Source organism: Brienomyrus brachyistius, chromosome 2 (assembly GCF_023856365.1).
Source record: "Brienomyrus brachyistius isolate T26 chromosome 2, BBRACH_0.4, whole genome shotgun sequence".
NCBI classification, from domain to species: domain Eukaryota; kingdom Metazoa; phylum Chordata; class Actinopteri; order Osteoglossiformes; family Mormyridae; genus Brienomyrus; species Brienomyrus brachyistius.
In genome coordinates, this window is record NC_064534.1 from 24,950,302 (window position 1) to 24,962,137 (window position 11,836).

An 11,836-nucleotide genomic window follows, 5' to 3' on the forward strand; every position below is an offset into this window, starting at 1 on the left:
TACTGTAGTTTACTGTACTGTAGAATACTGTAGGTTTGGTTTCAACATGGGTAGGGGCCAAATCAGCTCTAACTCCCCTGCCCCCTAAACACACATGGTACTCCCACAATATTCCATGGGGATCACTAAACCTGGGTGTAGGTTAAAGAAACACAGACATCTATAGTATTAAAGTGTTTCACCAGCATGAAGATCATTTCAACATACTTTTCTTTCACTTCTCCCCAGTACTATATAAATAATTCATGCAAATCATTATGCATGAGTGGAATTTCGGATTTCATCGTATTATATCAAAAGAATCACCATCTTCGATGATACCTGGAGTGCACCAAAATTCATCCCAATATTTGTTGACTCGAGTACTAACAAACCATGTTTACCTAATAAATATCTCATCAAGTTAACTAATAAAGTTCATTAATGAATTGAGCTGGTGGTGAAATTTTACAATATTCAGGGAATGGATATGGGACCCAGAGATAAGGATTGGGAATGAGTAGTGTTCTTCCAGCCAACCAACAAGAAATCAATAACTTTTTGGGGAGAAGAAGAAATTCTTTTCATACATTATTATAAGATTTGCTACATTGTAATCAGGTAATCAAGCAAGGTCTGTGTGATCTCAGTTCTCAGCGCTCAATCTTATTTAAATTGAGCAAAGAGAGTTCCTTGGTGTTTGTGGTCTTGACTGGTTGGAATTCCGTAGCTAGTGTACTGGGCAACTGGGATCTTGGTTTGGGTTTGTCGTGGTTGCCTTGTTTTTGTGCTTCAGCCCTAGTCTGGCTCCCATGTCGTGGTTTCCGGTGTTTTGGTGTTTTGCACTTCGGTTTGTTTTTGTGCACCTTATGCTGGAGCTGCTCATTCTGTCAACAGTGTCATTCATTACCTGTTTCCTACATTCCTGTAGCATGTTGTTTGAGGGTCTCAGGGAACATTGGTGGGACACCTGCCATTGTGGATGGGCAGCCCTGCTTGGGATGTCCTGTCTTGGAATCTGTGAAAGTCAAACATATTTTAACTGAGTTCACAAAGTAACAGAAATTTGTATTACAGGCTTTAATACAATTAGACAGAATAACCATATTTTTAGAAGATATCTCTCCTTGTTATCAAGTATAGAATTATAATATGATATAAAATAATGGGATTTATAATAATTTAAAATGAGAATGCATATAGCTAAGGTACTAGGTATTTACCTATAAAAATAACTAATGGTACATACTATCTTATAATAATACCATCGTATTAATGTTGTATGTAATATGTTTGGAAAGCCAAGCTTAATACCTATAGCTCTATCTAGCGATTAGATTAAAAGACTGAAAAAGTACACAACTGACACAATACTACTAATGTAAATGGCCATCTGAATGAGAACCCTAACCCTCCACCCATCCATCCATCCATTTTCTAGCCTCTCATCCTGCTCAGAGTCACACAGGAGCTAAGTTTGATTACTTATGAGTTCAACATATTTCACTAACATTCTTTTTTGTTATAGTAAGGAAGTAATTTAACTCATGAGTAAATTATAATAAAATATTTTTCCAGGCTTCCATTCAGGCTTTGTACTTTGATTTTAGAGTATTTTTTGTCTATGAGTCATATTCCATGAATAGTGCTACTGCTTTAATCGCAGTAGCCCATTTACTTAAGTAATTCTGAAATATAACCACAATTTATTTAGGTGCATAGAAATATAGGTATGACGACGTGTTCCCCTCTGCTGATATGTAAAAATATGTTATTGACAAGGTATATTGTTTTTCTTTGAAATGGCAGAAGCTGTTCATTGATTAAAATAAAATGTCAAACATTTGTTAAATTAATTTAGAGCCAATAATCTAGAACCCTTCCATCTTACAGCACGATAAAATCTGAAAAACTCTCCGGGGAGCAGAGTTCAATACTTGTGCTTGAACAATGTAGTGTCAAACTGGAAAAAAAAAACTGTTCTACAGTGAGGAATTTACTATTTGTTTAGCACCCTCATATAAAAATAGCTTACAAAACTTACAAAACATGTTTACTTGGTGTGACCTATTCATGTAATTGCTATTTTCCTCAAGCCAGTGAGACAGAGGACCATGCTCTAGGGCACTACAGCAGTATTTCATGTCAGATTCAAACCAATAACACTTTCACCAAGATGCCACTTGCTCAAGGAGTGTCAGGATTCTTGAGGCTGGAAGAATCTGTTTAGATGATGAAACGCCACAGAACAACTGTCCAGAACACCCAAGGTCATTATACCTAAAGGCCTGTAACATTCAATTTACTGGCCCAATAAACCATTAACATGTGGTTCCTGAACTGCTAGTAAGACCCAAGGAGGCTAAGTCATTGCTGTGTCTGTTGCTAATGTTGTTAATATTTATGGATGTAATAAATAACTGTAATAAATAGGCACATAAAAATAACTAATGAAAATGGAAGGGAAGTGGAACACTGAGATGCATGGCTACATGTTGTACCGACAAATTACTGGGAGTGTAGCAGAACGGTCATTACTCTGCACTGCAAGCAAATCTGGCCAACACCTGTGTCTCCCTCAGAGCTGCTCACCCTAATTAGCCCAGAAGTACCTGGGGAAAATTCATCTATACTACCTGTTGTTGGAACGTGTCTCCCCTTTCCTTCAGTATCAGATTTTGCTTTCATTCTTGTCAGTCCATAAATGTGAATGTCCTCTTTTGAGTCTTTATTGTATTATCAATTGCTGCAAGTAGAAACAGACCTGGCTATCTTACTAATTGCATAGTCATCAGACAAACAGGTGATGATACTTTCACTAAATTATAGACACCTTAAATAAAAATCAAGTCTCCATTGAATTAATTGCGCTTGGTTATCTGTAAAATCAATAATTCTAACGAGATTTTAAATTATTATTTCTGGAACTTATAATAAAACTCCACAAAAGGACAAGAGTAAAGCCCTTACAAACATTTGTTACAAAATAAGTTTTAATGATTTTATTATCTTAACCATGACCTATTATATCCAGGATTAAGGGAAAAGTAATAATTTCAGGAACTTTTAACTAAAGAGGTACAAAGGAATGCTTGATTCCTCCAAACCCCCGACAGAAGTACTGTACGTTATTTATTATACATGATCTTGTTTATTACATCCACTGTTTTGTTCCCTTTGATTGTGATTATTAACAGAGTCCCATTAAAAATAGGTAAGTGAGAAGGTCAAAGTTAGCCCCAGGGGCAGCATTTTAAATAGGCTGCTCATGTGAAGGGACTGCTTTTTCATTTTTCAATTAAACACGCTTTCCCCAAATGGTTTTAATGAGGATCAAGACTACGCACCATTTTCACACTGTGCAAAAGCACCTGGAGCACCATGAACACATTGTCAGCAGAAGCTGCTGAGCGACAGCGTTTTCCCTTTGTCACTGAGGTGCTTTTTCCGGGGAGGAGTTACATGATATTAGTAACTGGGCATCTTCTCATTCTCAGACCAAAAACACATGCCTGTTTGGAGGAAATTTGTGTCACATACCACAAATATTATTTCTAAAACAAAACTGGACAGTTCACACATTATAGACAGCTGACAAAAGTAAGCCTTTTATAAAGATTAACAATACAATATTTCAGTCTGATTCATTTCTTTCTCACTTGGACTATATCCTGTTATTGGATCCTTATTTAAAATTTTGCTGAGGATTGTTGGAGAGTCTTGATGCTAATTTGGTTACTTTTTCAGCAGTTTGTCTGCTTAATATTTATTCATATAGTACATCAAGGGATTGATGACAGGGGCTATCAAGAGGATAGAGCATAGATTTTTGTTTGATCCCAGCCTTTATATTTACTTTCACAACTATACTCACAACGATTTGCAGTATTTCACAAAAGGGGAAAAAAAAACAATGCATATACAGTATTTAATTATTCTTTAACATTATTATACATGAGTGACTGACACTGGCTTAGGCAGTTGAGACCCAGACTGACATTTAGTGTTAGCTCTGGTCCCCACACTTATTCTATGTGAAGTCCAGGAAAGAGGAACCGGCAAGATGAAAAATAATATATGTTCCTATACTGACTGAAACTATTGCTTCATGTTATACATCACCATGGTTACTACAATGAAATCCCAGTTACAAGGGAATTAAGAATTAAATCAATTTGGTAATTATACTTTACTTATTAATCGATTCATGATGTTTACTTTCAAAATTTTCGTAGGCACATAAAAATGCAAATAAAAAGCAACATTCTCAATGACAAAGGATAAAATATGACCAAATTTGTTAAATTCCATACAGTATATAAACACAGCAAGACTAACTAACTATTTGCAAAATATCAGGTTATATTTCTCTTTTTCTAAATGAGAACAAAGGCCGTAATCACCAAGTAGTCTAAAGTAACAACATTGTGAATGGCCTGGGTCCTGTCTCATGAAGTAGGATTTCTTGCTTAGCCAGATAACTTGTCAGATTTAAGGTAGTCTGGGCAATCAACCAGTCAACAAGAGCATAGGGAACCAAGATGCTGGTGAAGTAACTAACACTAATGAACACAGAACTAAGGATCTTACATGACCTGAAACTAAGGCAACACAGTGAAATACCATACAGACTGTCCTCTACTTACGAACTTTCAGACATACGAACAAAGAAGACTGTAAGCCCAAATTGTGTTCATTGGGCTCCTGTTTCCTGTCCACAACATCAATTATTTTCTGCGCACCAATTCTGGGTAGTACGACTTCTGGCCGCGTACGTACTCATAGCATCGTAGTTCTTTGTACTTGCGTATACCCTTAACATGATGTTGAATAATGACTTACGAACATTAGAAGTTATGAACATATCTCATTTGTAAGTAAAGGAGCGTCTGTAGTAGGAAATATCAAGAAACAAGTATAACAGAACATGACCAAGGCAGGGGCACAGAAACTAAACAAATTAAACATAAGGATAAACATCATCAAACTAAGGATAAAACAAAAAATAACCAACAGATGAGGTTGGCCTTGAACCCATAACCATAGGGTTACAGCCTCTCTGTCATACTGTACCCTCAACCCCCTGAGTCTTGTGGAAGTCCAGGGAACAGGAAAGCACAGAATGGGTAGGCAGGGAGTGTAAAGGTGGGATGGCCAGCGACACCTGCTGGCCAAATGGGGTAGAGACATGGAGGGCAGGGGCGGATGGGTGTTGACTCTGACATTAACAGTACCAGTTAAAAAAAAAATTCAATTTAACTGATTTAAAAAAACATGCAAAAATACAATGAAATACAAATAAAATGTATCTGTTTATCAGGCAGATTAAGTAAATGAAACATGTTTTACGTACAATGTGCCAGTGATTATGTGAGATAATTTCTCCTGGTGATGAAGAGGAGAGTATAATCAGTTAGGGAAATACACTACAGGTTTATTATAGATCAATTACCATAACTTAACAAAAAATCTTTAAAATATAAAAAATACATACTGTATACTTATTACTGTTTCAGAAAAATGAATAGAAAATCTGCTCGTAATACAAAAGTTTTATAAGCATCCTTCTATGTATTACTAAGGATGCTTATAAATTTAGCTCTGTGTAGTAATAAAAAGATAAATTGCATATGTTCACATGCTTGCAACCCCCCATGTAGGTCACATTACACATAGAATTTTACATGGAAGATGAATGTACTTTGCACGAGACAAGCAACTGGAAAATGGATAGATGGCTAATCGATGTACAATTCCACTATGTACAATCATTCATCGGATTTTTTTTCCATTGAAACCAATCAAAATTGCAACAAAAGATGTGATGAAAACACAAAAAAGTATCTATATTACTTACTGCATTTCATATATGCTGAAGTTGTCACTGAAGATTCTCAGTGTGATGCTAGTGTTCAAATACAACAGCAAATAAGATGTAAATAAAATGTAAAACATAGTTTAATTGTCTGGTTTTAATGTAAGAAATATTACACAGTAGATTCAGGTGACTTGAATAGAAGCTACTGAATATGTGAGATTTTAAACTGAAAAACTATACAGAATGAAACATTTGGAAGCTGGTTATTACACACCTACCCTGCAAGCTGAAGTAAAATGAGATGCAATCTGGAATTTAAAAATTTTCTAAGTATTTTGGTCTAATCCCGTTTTCATTGAGAAACAATGAATTTTTTGAATGATGGTTCCATCACTAGGGACAAAATCTGTATATCCCCCATTGAGCGCATTTTCAAGCTGGTCAATGTCATAGTTTTCCCAGTTCCTATCTGTCTGGAATGGAAGACTGATCTTTCCCACCTCAGATGGTGACAGAAGTAGGCTACGGATGTTGGCCAGGGCCCAATCACTGGCAATATGCATAGTAATACATGATAGCGGCGTTATAATGAAGTTCCCAACATGTAGCCTGGAAGGGTATCCTCCGGTGTGCACTGTGATTTATTTCTTCTGTCAACAACCAGGACAGCCAGGACTTGTCCTTCCCCATGGTCTTATGGTACACACCACTAAGAACTCAAGGTACCAGGACTGAGGAAACACCAATGACCGGCCTACATTCCTGCAGGGCTTAGCTGTCGTCTTGTAGCTACAACATCTGGGCTGGAAACAGCAGTGGAGGATAGGGAGGATAAGTCAAAAGTGAATACGAAAGTAACTTAATAGGAATGATCTCATTGATTCACTTTGCATATAAATGTTTTTCTCTATTCTTTGTGATATTTCTCCTTCCTCCAGATTAATTTAGAAAGATTTTACATAAAGCTCATAAAGACTCTTACATAAAGATCTAAACATCAGCTTAGAATCTTCCATTGTCTTTATTTTTTGTGTGTGTGTGTGTGTTTTCTGTGCAATAATTCTGGTCTGACGATTCCAGTGTTACAGCGCAGATGTGCTAAATGCCATATATTTCATTGATATAAATGTATTTATTCAGTTGATTATTGTTAATTCATTTAGCTGATTTAGCTGAACATAAGGCACATAATAACACATGATTTTGATGATCTGTTTCTCAAAAATTATCTGCAGACATCTGCACTCCCACTCCCATTGTTTCTCTTGAAGAATAATACTCTACTGAACTCTACACACAGCTGGAGATAAATTTTATATCACTGATACATTAAATGGTCATTTTTTGGCATGTTACTTCTTATGTATTCCAACTGAAACGAACATCGGAGTAAAATCTATAATTCATTTGCAATGTTGGAATGAAGTAACATCAGAACCTCAGCATTAATGACTAAATACTGAGAAATGTTACACACTGATAACAGTTGTTAACTTGTTATTCGATGACTGAACCGTACAAGGGCATGCAACTTAAACTTATGTAAGCCTGCTGGAGAAATATGGCACGTTTACAACATGTTTATGAAATTTTGTCCTAAAGGGCTTAAGTCTTTCAGGCTTTCCAGGTCATTGTAAATAACTGTCTGTACTGACCTTGGTAGAAGAGTTAAATTAGTTCAATGAACCACATAATGAGTTCATTTAGGTAATTAAGCACTCAGGTGGAAGTAGAAGAAGACAAACAAACATGCCTAAAGGGGTTCCTGCATTAGTATGTAGTATGAAATACTTGCCATAAAATAATGTGGGTTAAACTGTTGCTATAGGATTCATATAAATAATCAAGCCTTCTTTGAAATTTGACAGCGATAATAATTAGAGGTTTAATGTCAAGCATTTGTCATCAATAAAACAAAACACATTATCATCAAAGGCATAACTCTTAAAACACATACTAATCATATTCCTCTCTGTCTGTATTAGGTTTCAACGGCTACAGACGACTGTGATGCAGCCCTCAGATTTTGTTATCTCTGAAATGCATTGACAGCCAGCGAACTCAAGTTGTCAGCTTCCTGGTGAGGCATCCGTGATACAGTATAAAATAAGGAAGGCGAGAAAGATAGAATTGCGCAACAATTGAAGGCTTCCTAAAGAGCATATCCAGATGGTAGACAAGATTCTATCTCATTGTCGAGTCACATGATGACCCACATGAGAAACAAGCTTATGTTTCATTCTGGGCAACGTGCCAGATGTCCTCCGAGAAACAAAACAAGCATCTTGTCATTGATGTCTTTTTATCCTTTTGTCTACATTTATTTCAATCATCACTGAATTGTAAACCATCAGAGATACTGATTTTGCATGAAAGTATCTATGATAAAGTATTATTTAATTAGAGCGCTTCATTGTTTCCTGTTGAACAAGAAACTTCTTAATTTTTATGCTTTGATTATCAGGTAAAACTGGTAATATTTTATGCCATAGTTTATGGAAATAATTAGCGCAATAGTCCCAGTAAATTTAATATTATCGTGCTATCTGGGACTTGTCACTTGTACATAACTTTGGACAGAAGCGTCTGCTAAATTAAACTGGATTAATGTGGCATAATGAATATATATAATTGAGTTTTGATTTAACTATCATGCATGATATACAAAAAATGGTTATTTCAGTTGTTTGTTATTGATTATACTATGTGTATTGATATCTCAGGAGAAGCTAATTAAAGTAGAGAAATATACTATTTGTGATTAAGAACTAGAGATGACTGATATATGTGTGAATTTAAGATTTAAGATTTCACATTGGCCTTAGCAAATAGGTCTGATTATTAATGAGTGTAATTGCCCTCTGGCCGAATATAATTCATCTTATTATACATCTCATTTCTTTTACCTCTCTTGCTCCACTCTCTATTAATTAATACAAGTGAAGTAGTGACAAGAGGTTTTAATCATATGCAGATTTCAACATCAAAGTAATTGCAAAAAAAGTTTAAAATTGTAGCATGTCAAAAAGCACCGCTTGTACAGTTATATGAATTGATATATTGATATATAAAGTAAATGTATGGTGCTCGAAGATATTAACCTTAAATTGTAATTGCACCACATTAAAAGACAGAAATATTGACAGTTATCTTATCTACAAAAATTGGCATTATTCCAAAGTCCTAATAAAACAAACTGTGGTTTCACAAAAACAACATCTCAGATATAAGGCAGAGAATATTCTATTCGAAATATGTCTCAGCTGCTAAAAACTCTTCACCTCAGACATCTCTATCTCTCTAAGTCTGTAGTATCTTGTTGGGTGATTGGACTCCTTTGCCACACTGAATATACTGCAAAGTTTCTTGATGAAATTTCTCCAAATAAGTCCTAAGTGCTAACAGTGAGCTTCTGATAACAGCATCTTCACAGCGGAGCTCTCACAACCAGTCAGGATGACAGTGTCAGGTTTACTGTCTTAATGAATGTCTCACGTTATCAGCACACTTCAGTCGCTGGCGGCGCTCACATTTCAGGGCTGACAGCAAGTGACATCATTAAAATGACCTCACAGCCTTACAAGATAGCCTGCAGTTCAAATGTCATGCCAGCTTTACATTGGTTGAAAAAAAGACTTATTGTCTGCCTGTTGTGAAAGATAACGAGATTAATAGGGATTAATATAAGATTTCAGGTCTGTTTACATTGTGAATTCAGTCTAATTAATTAGAAAACAGTTGGACCAGAATGCCATATATTCATGGAAACTGTTTGTGTTCGCTACTGACGTATAAAGTATTATTGTGAGTTTTGCTTTTGACTCCTAATGGTATTATAATAAATAATGACAGGATGCTATGAGGATTAAACATCTCTAATTGCAAATGACAAGCATAGTAGTGAAGAATATTCCAGCTATTTCTGGAACCTCCCCGCTTTTATTTCTCTTTAATTCTTCATTACTCAGTTGTAATAGCTTTACCAAGCCATGTCATGAAATATAATGATGGGGTTCTCCATATTTGTTTTTTTTTATTTTTTTTGGGGGGGAGACTGACATTGGTCAACAACTAACTATTATATATATATATATATCCATCCATCCATCCAAATTCCAAACCGCTTATCCTACTGGGTAGCAGGGGGTCCGGAGCCTATACCGGAAGCAATGGGCACGATGCAGGGAACAACCAAGGATGGGGGGCCAGCCCATCACAGGGCATACTCTCACACCCTGCACTCACACATGCACTCCTAAGGGCAATTTAACAAGTCCAATTAGCCTCAGCATGTTTTTGGCCCATGTATATATATTCACTCACCTTTTTACATTGATAATGGGCCATCTTTGAACATACAAATTATGTAAGCATTGAATCTCAAAGATCCATGGATTTGACATGGAAGGACATTTGTCAAATAGTAAGGGGCCTGAAGTTACAAAATGCATCATGTATATCATTCTCATATTCAATTCAAAAGCTCAAGTACAAAACAAACAAGAATAAAATTTCAAAGTATTCCTTTTATAAATCTCCCATATTTTTCCTCTCCATTTCTGTTACTTCAGTTAAAATGTAGTCAATAAAAAGGTTTGGACCAAAAACATATACTGTACAGTACTGTGCAAAAGTCTTAGGCAGTCCAAAGAAATGTTTAAAGCTGCTTATCTGGGTAGCAAGTGTACTTTGGCTTAGAACAAAAACACAATTTAACATTAGAACATGTGCAAATTAAGAGTACCTCAATAAAAACTAGTTGTCATGCCCGGCTCGTCCGCTCCTCGTGTGTGCCACGCCCCCTGATTACCCACGTGTACTTCCCCGATTGTACCCAGCTGTGTCTAGTTACTTTGATTAGTCCTGTGTATTTAAGTCCTGGTCTCCCCGGTTTCCCTTGTCCGTCATTGATGTTACCTGGTGTTTGTCGACCCGTATTTCTAATAAACCCCGAGTATTGCCCCGATTTGGACTTGTTAGCCTGTTCTTCGCACGCCTGCCCGCACGATCGTGACACTAGTAATATTTTCTTCTGTTTTCTAAAAAGTTAACGATGTCTAGTTGGATGGCTAGATGAACACCGCTTCAGTTCCCAAACTTCTCCTCAGGGGCACCTCAGCCGTTCCATGATTTTGTTACATTTTACCAACAGCTCAATTAAATTAAATATATTGGTTTAACAAGTCAGTGACAGATTGACTAGCTGTATGAGGTGTGCTAGTGGCCAAGTCAAAAAATACATGGCTGCACTGGACGGTCGCTGCAAATACTAGGATGATTTTAGCAGAGGTTCTGAAATGGCTAAGCTGACACACTTTGACAGGCATAATATCATAGTTTTACACCAACACGAGGATAATCTAAACATCATTTTCTTTGCCTATCTAAGACTTTTGCACAGTATTGTAAAAATTAAAATTACATCAATATTTTGGGATATATTTAGTGATTTTAGCAAAATCAACTATAGGTATATTTTCAGGAGAACTAAACATCTCATTGGGGCAGGCTACTCTTGCGGCATTTTAGCAGACTACATATTCTTGGAGCTAAATGAGCAACAGAGCTCATGAATGCTGTGACAGTTGTGAGTTGAATTAAAGGATGACAGGAGGTTTGTATCAAGTGATTCGTAATCAAGCAGGTCCTTCCATTCCCACCCACGCCAAGAATGGGAAAAATGATACAGGTGACAGGATGATAGGCATGTCATTATCTTGGTCCCTCGGCTGGGCTGGAGCACCTAACCATGCAGTGGGATACCACAGCCTCTGCACCAATGAGGAGCTGTCTAAGCAGCTGTCACAGAACTCTCATCTCGATGTCGGATGTCACAGAGTCTGAAACAAAAGAAGGACACGATGCCAGTGGAGTTGTATTTCAGCACGTCTGCCACTTTCCTCAGAGCCAACGGTCTGCCCACTAATAAAGCTGGTAGAGCACATGCTCGGGCTGTATTCTTGAGCCCTTTGTGCTCCCAACTCAATCGCCCACTGCCATAAAACTAGGGTGGTACTCCCAGACAGTGTCCTGTTTAAC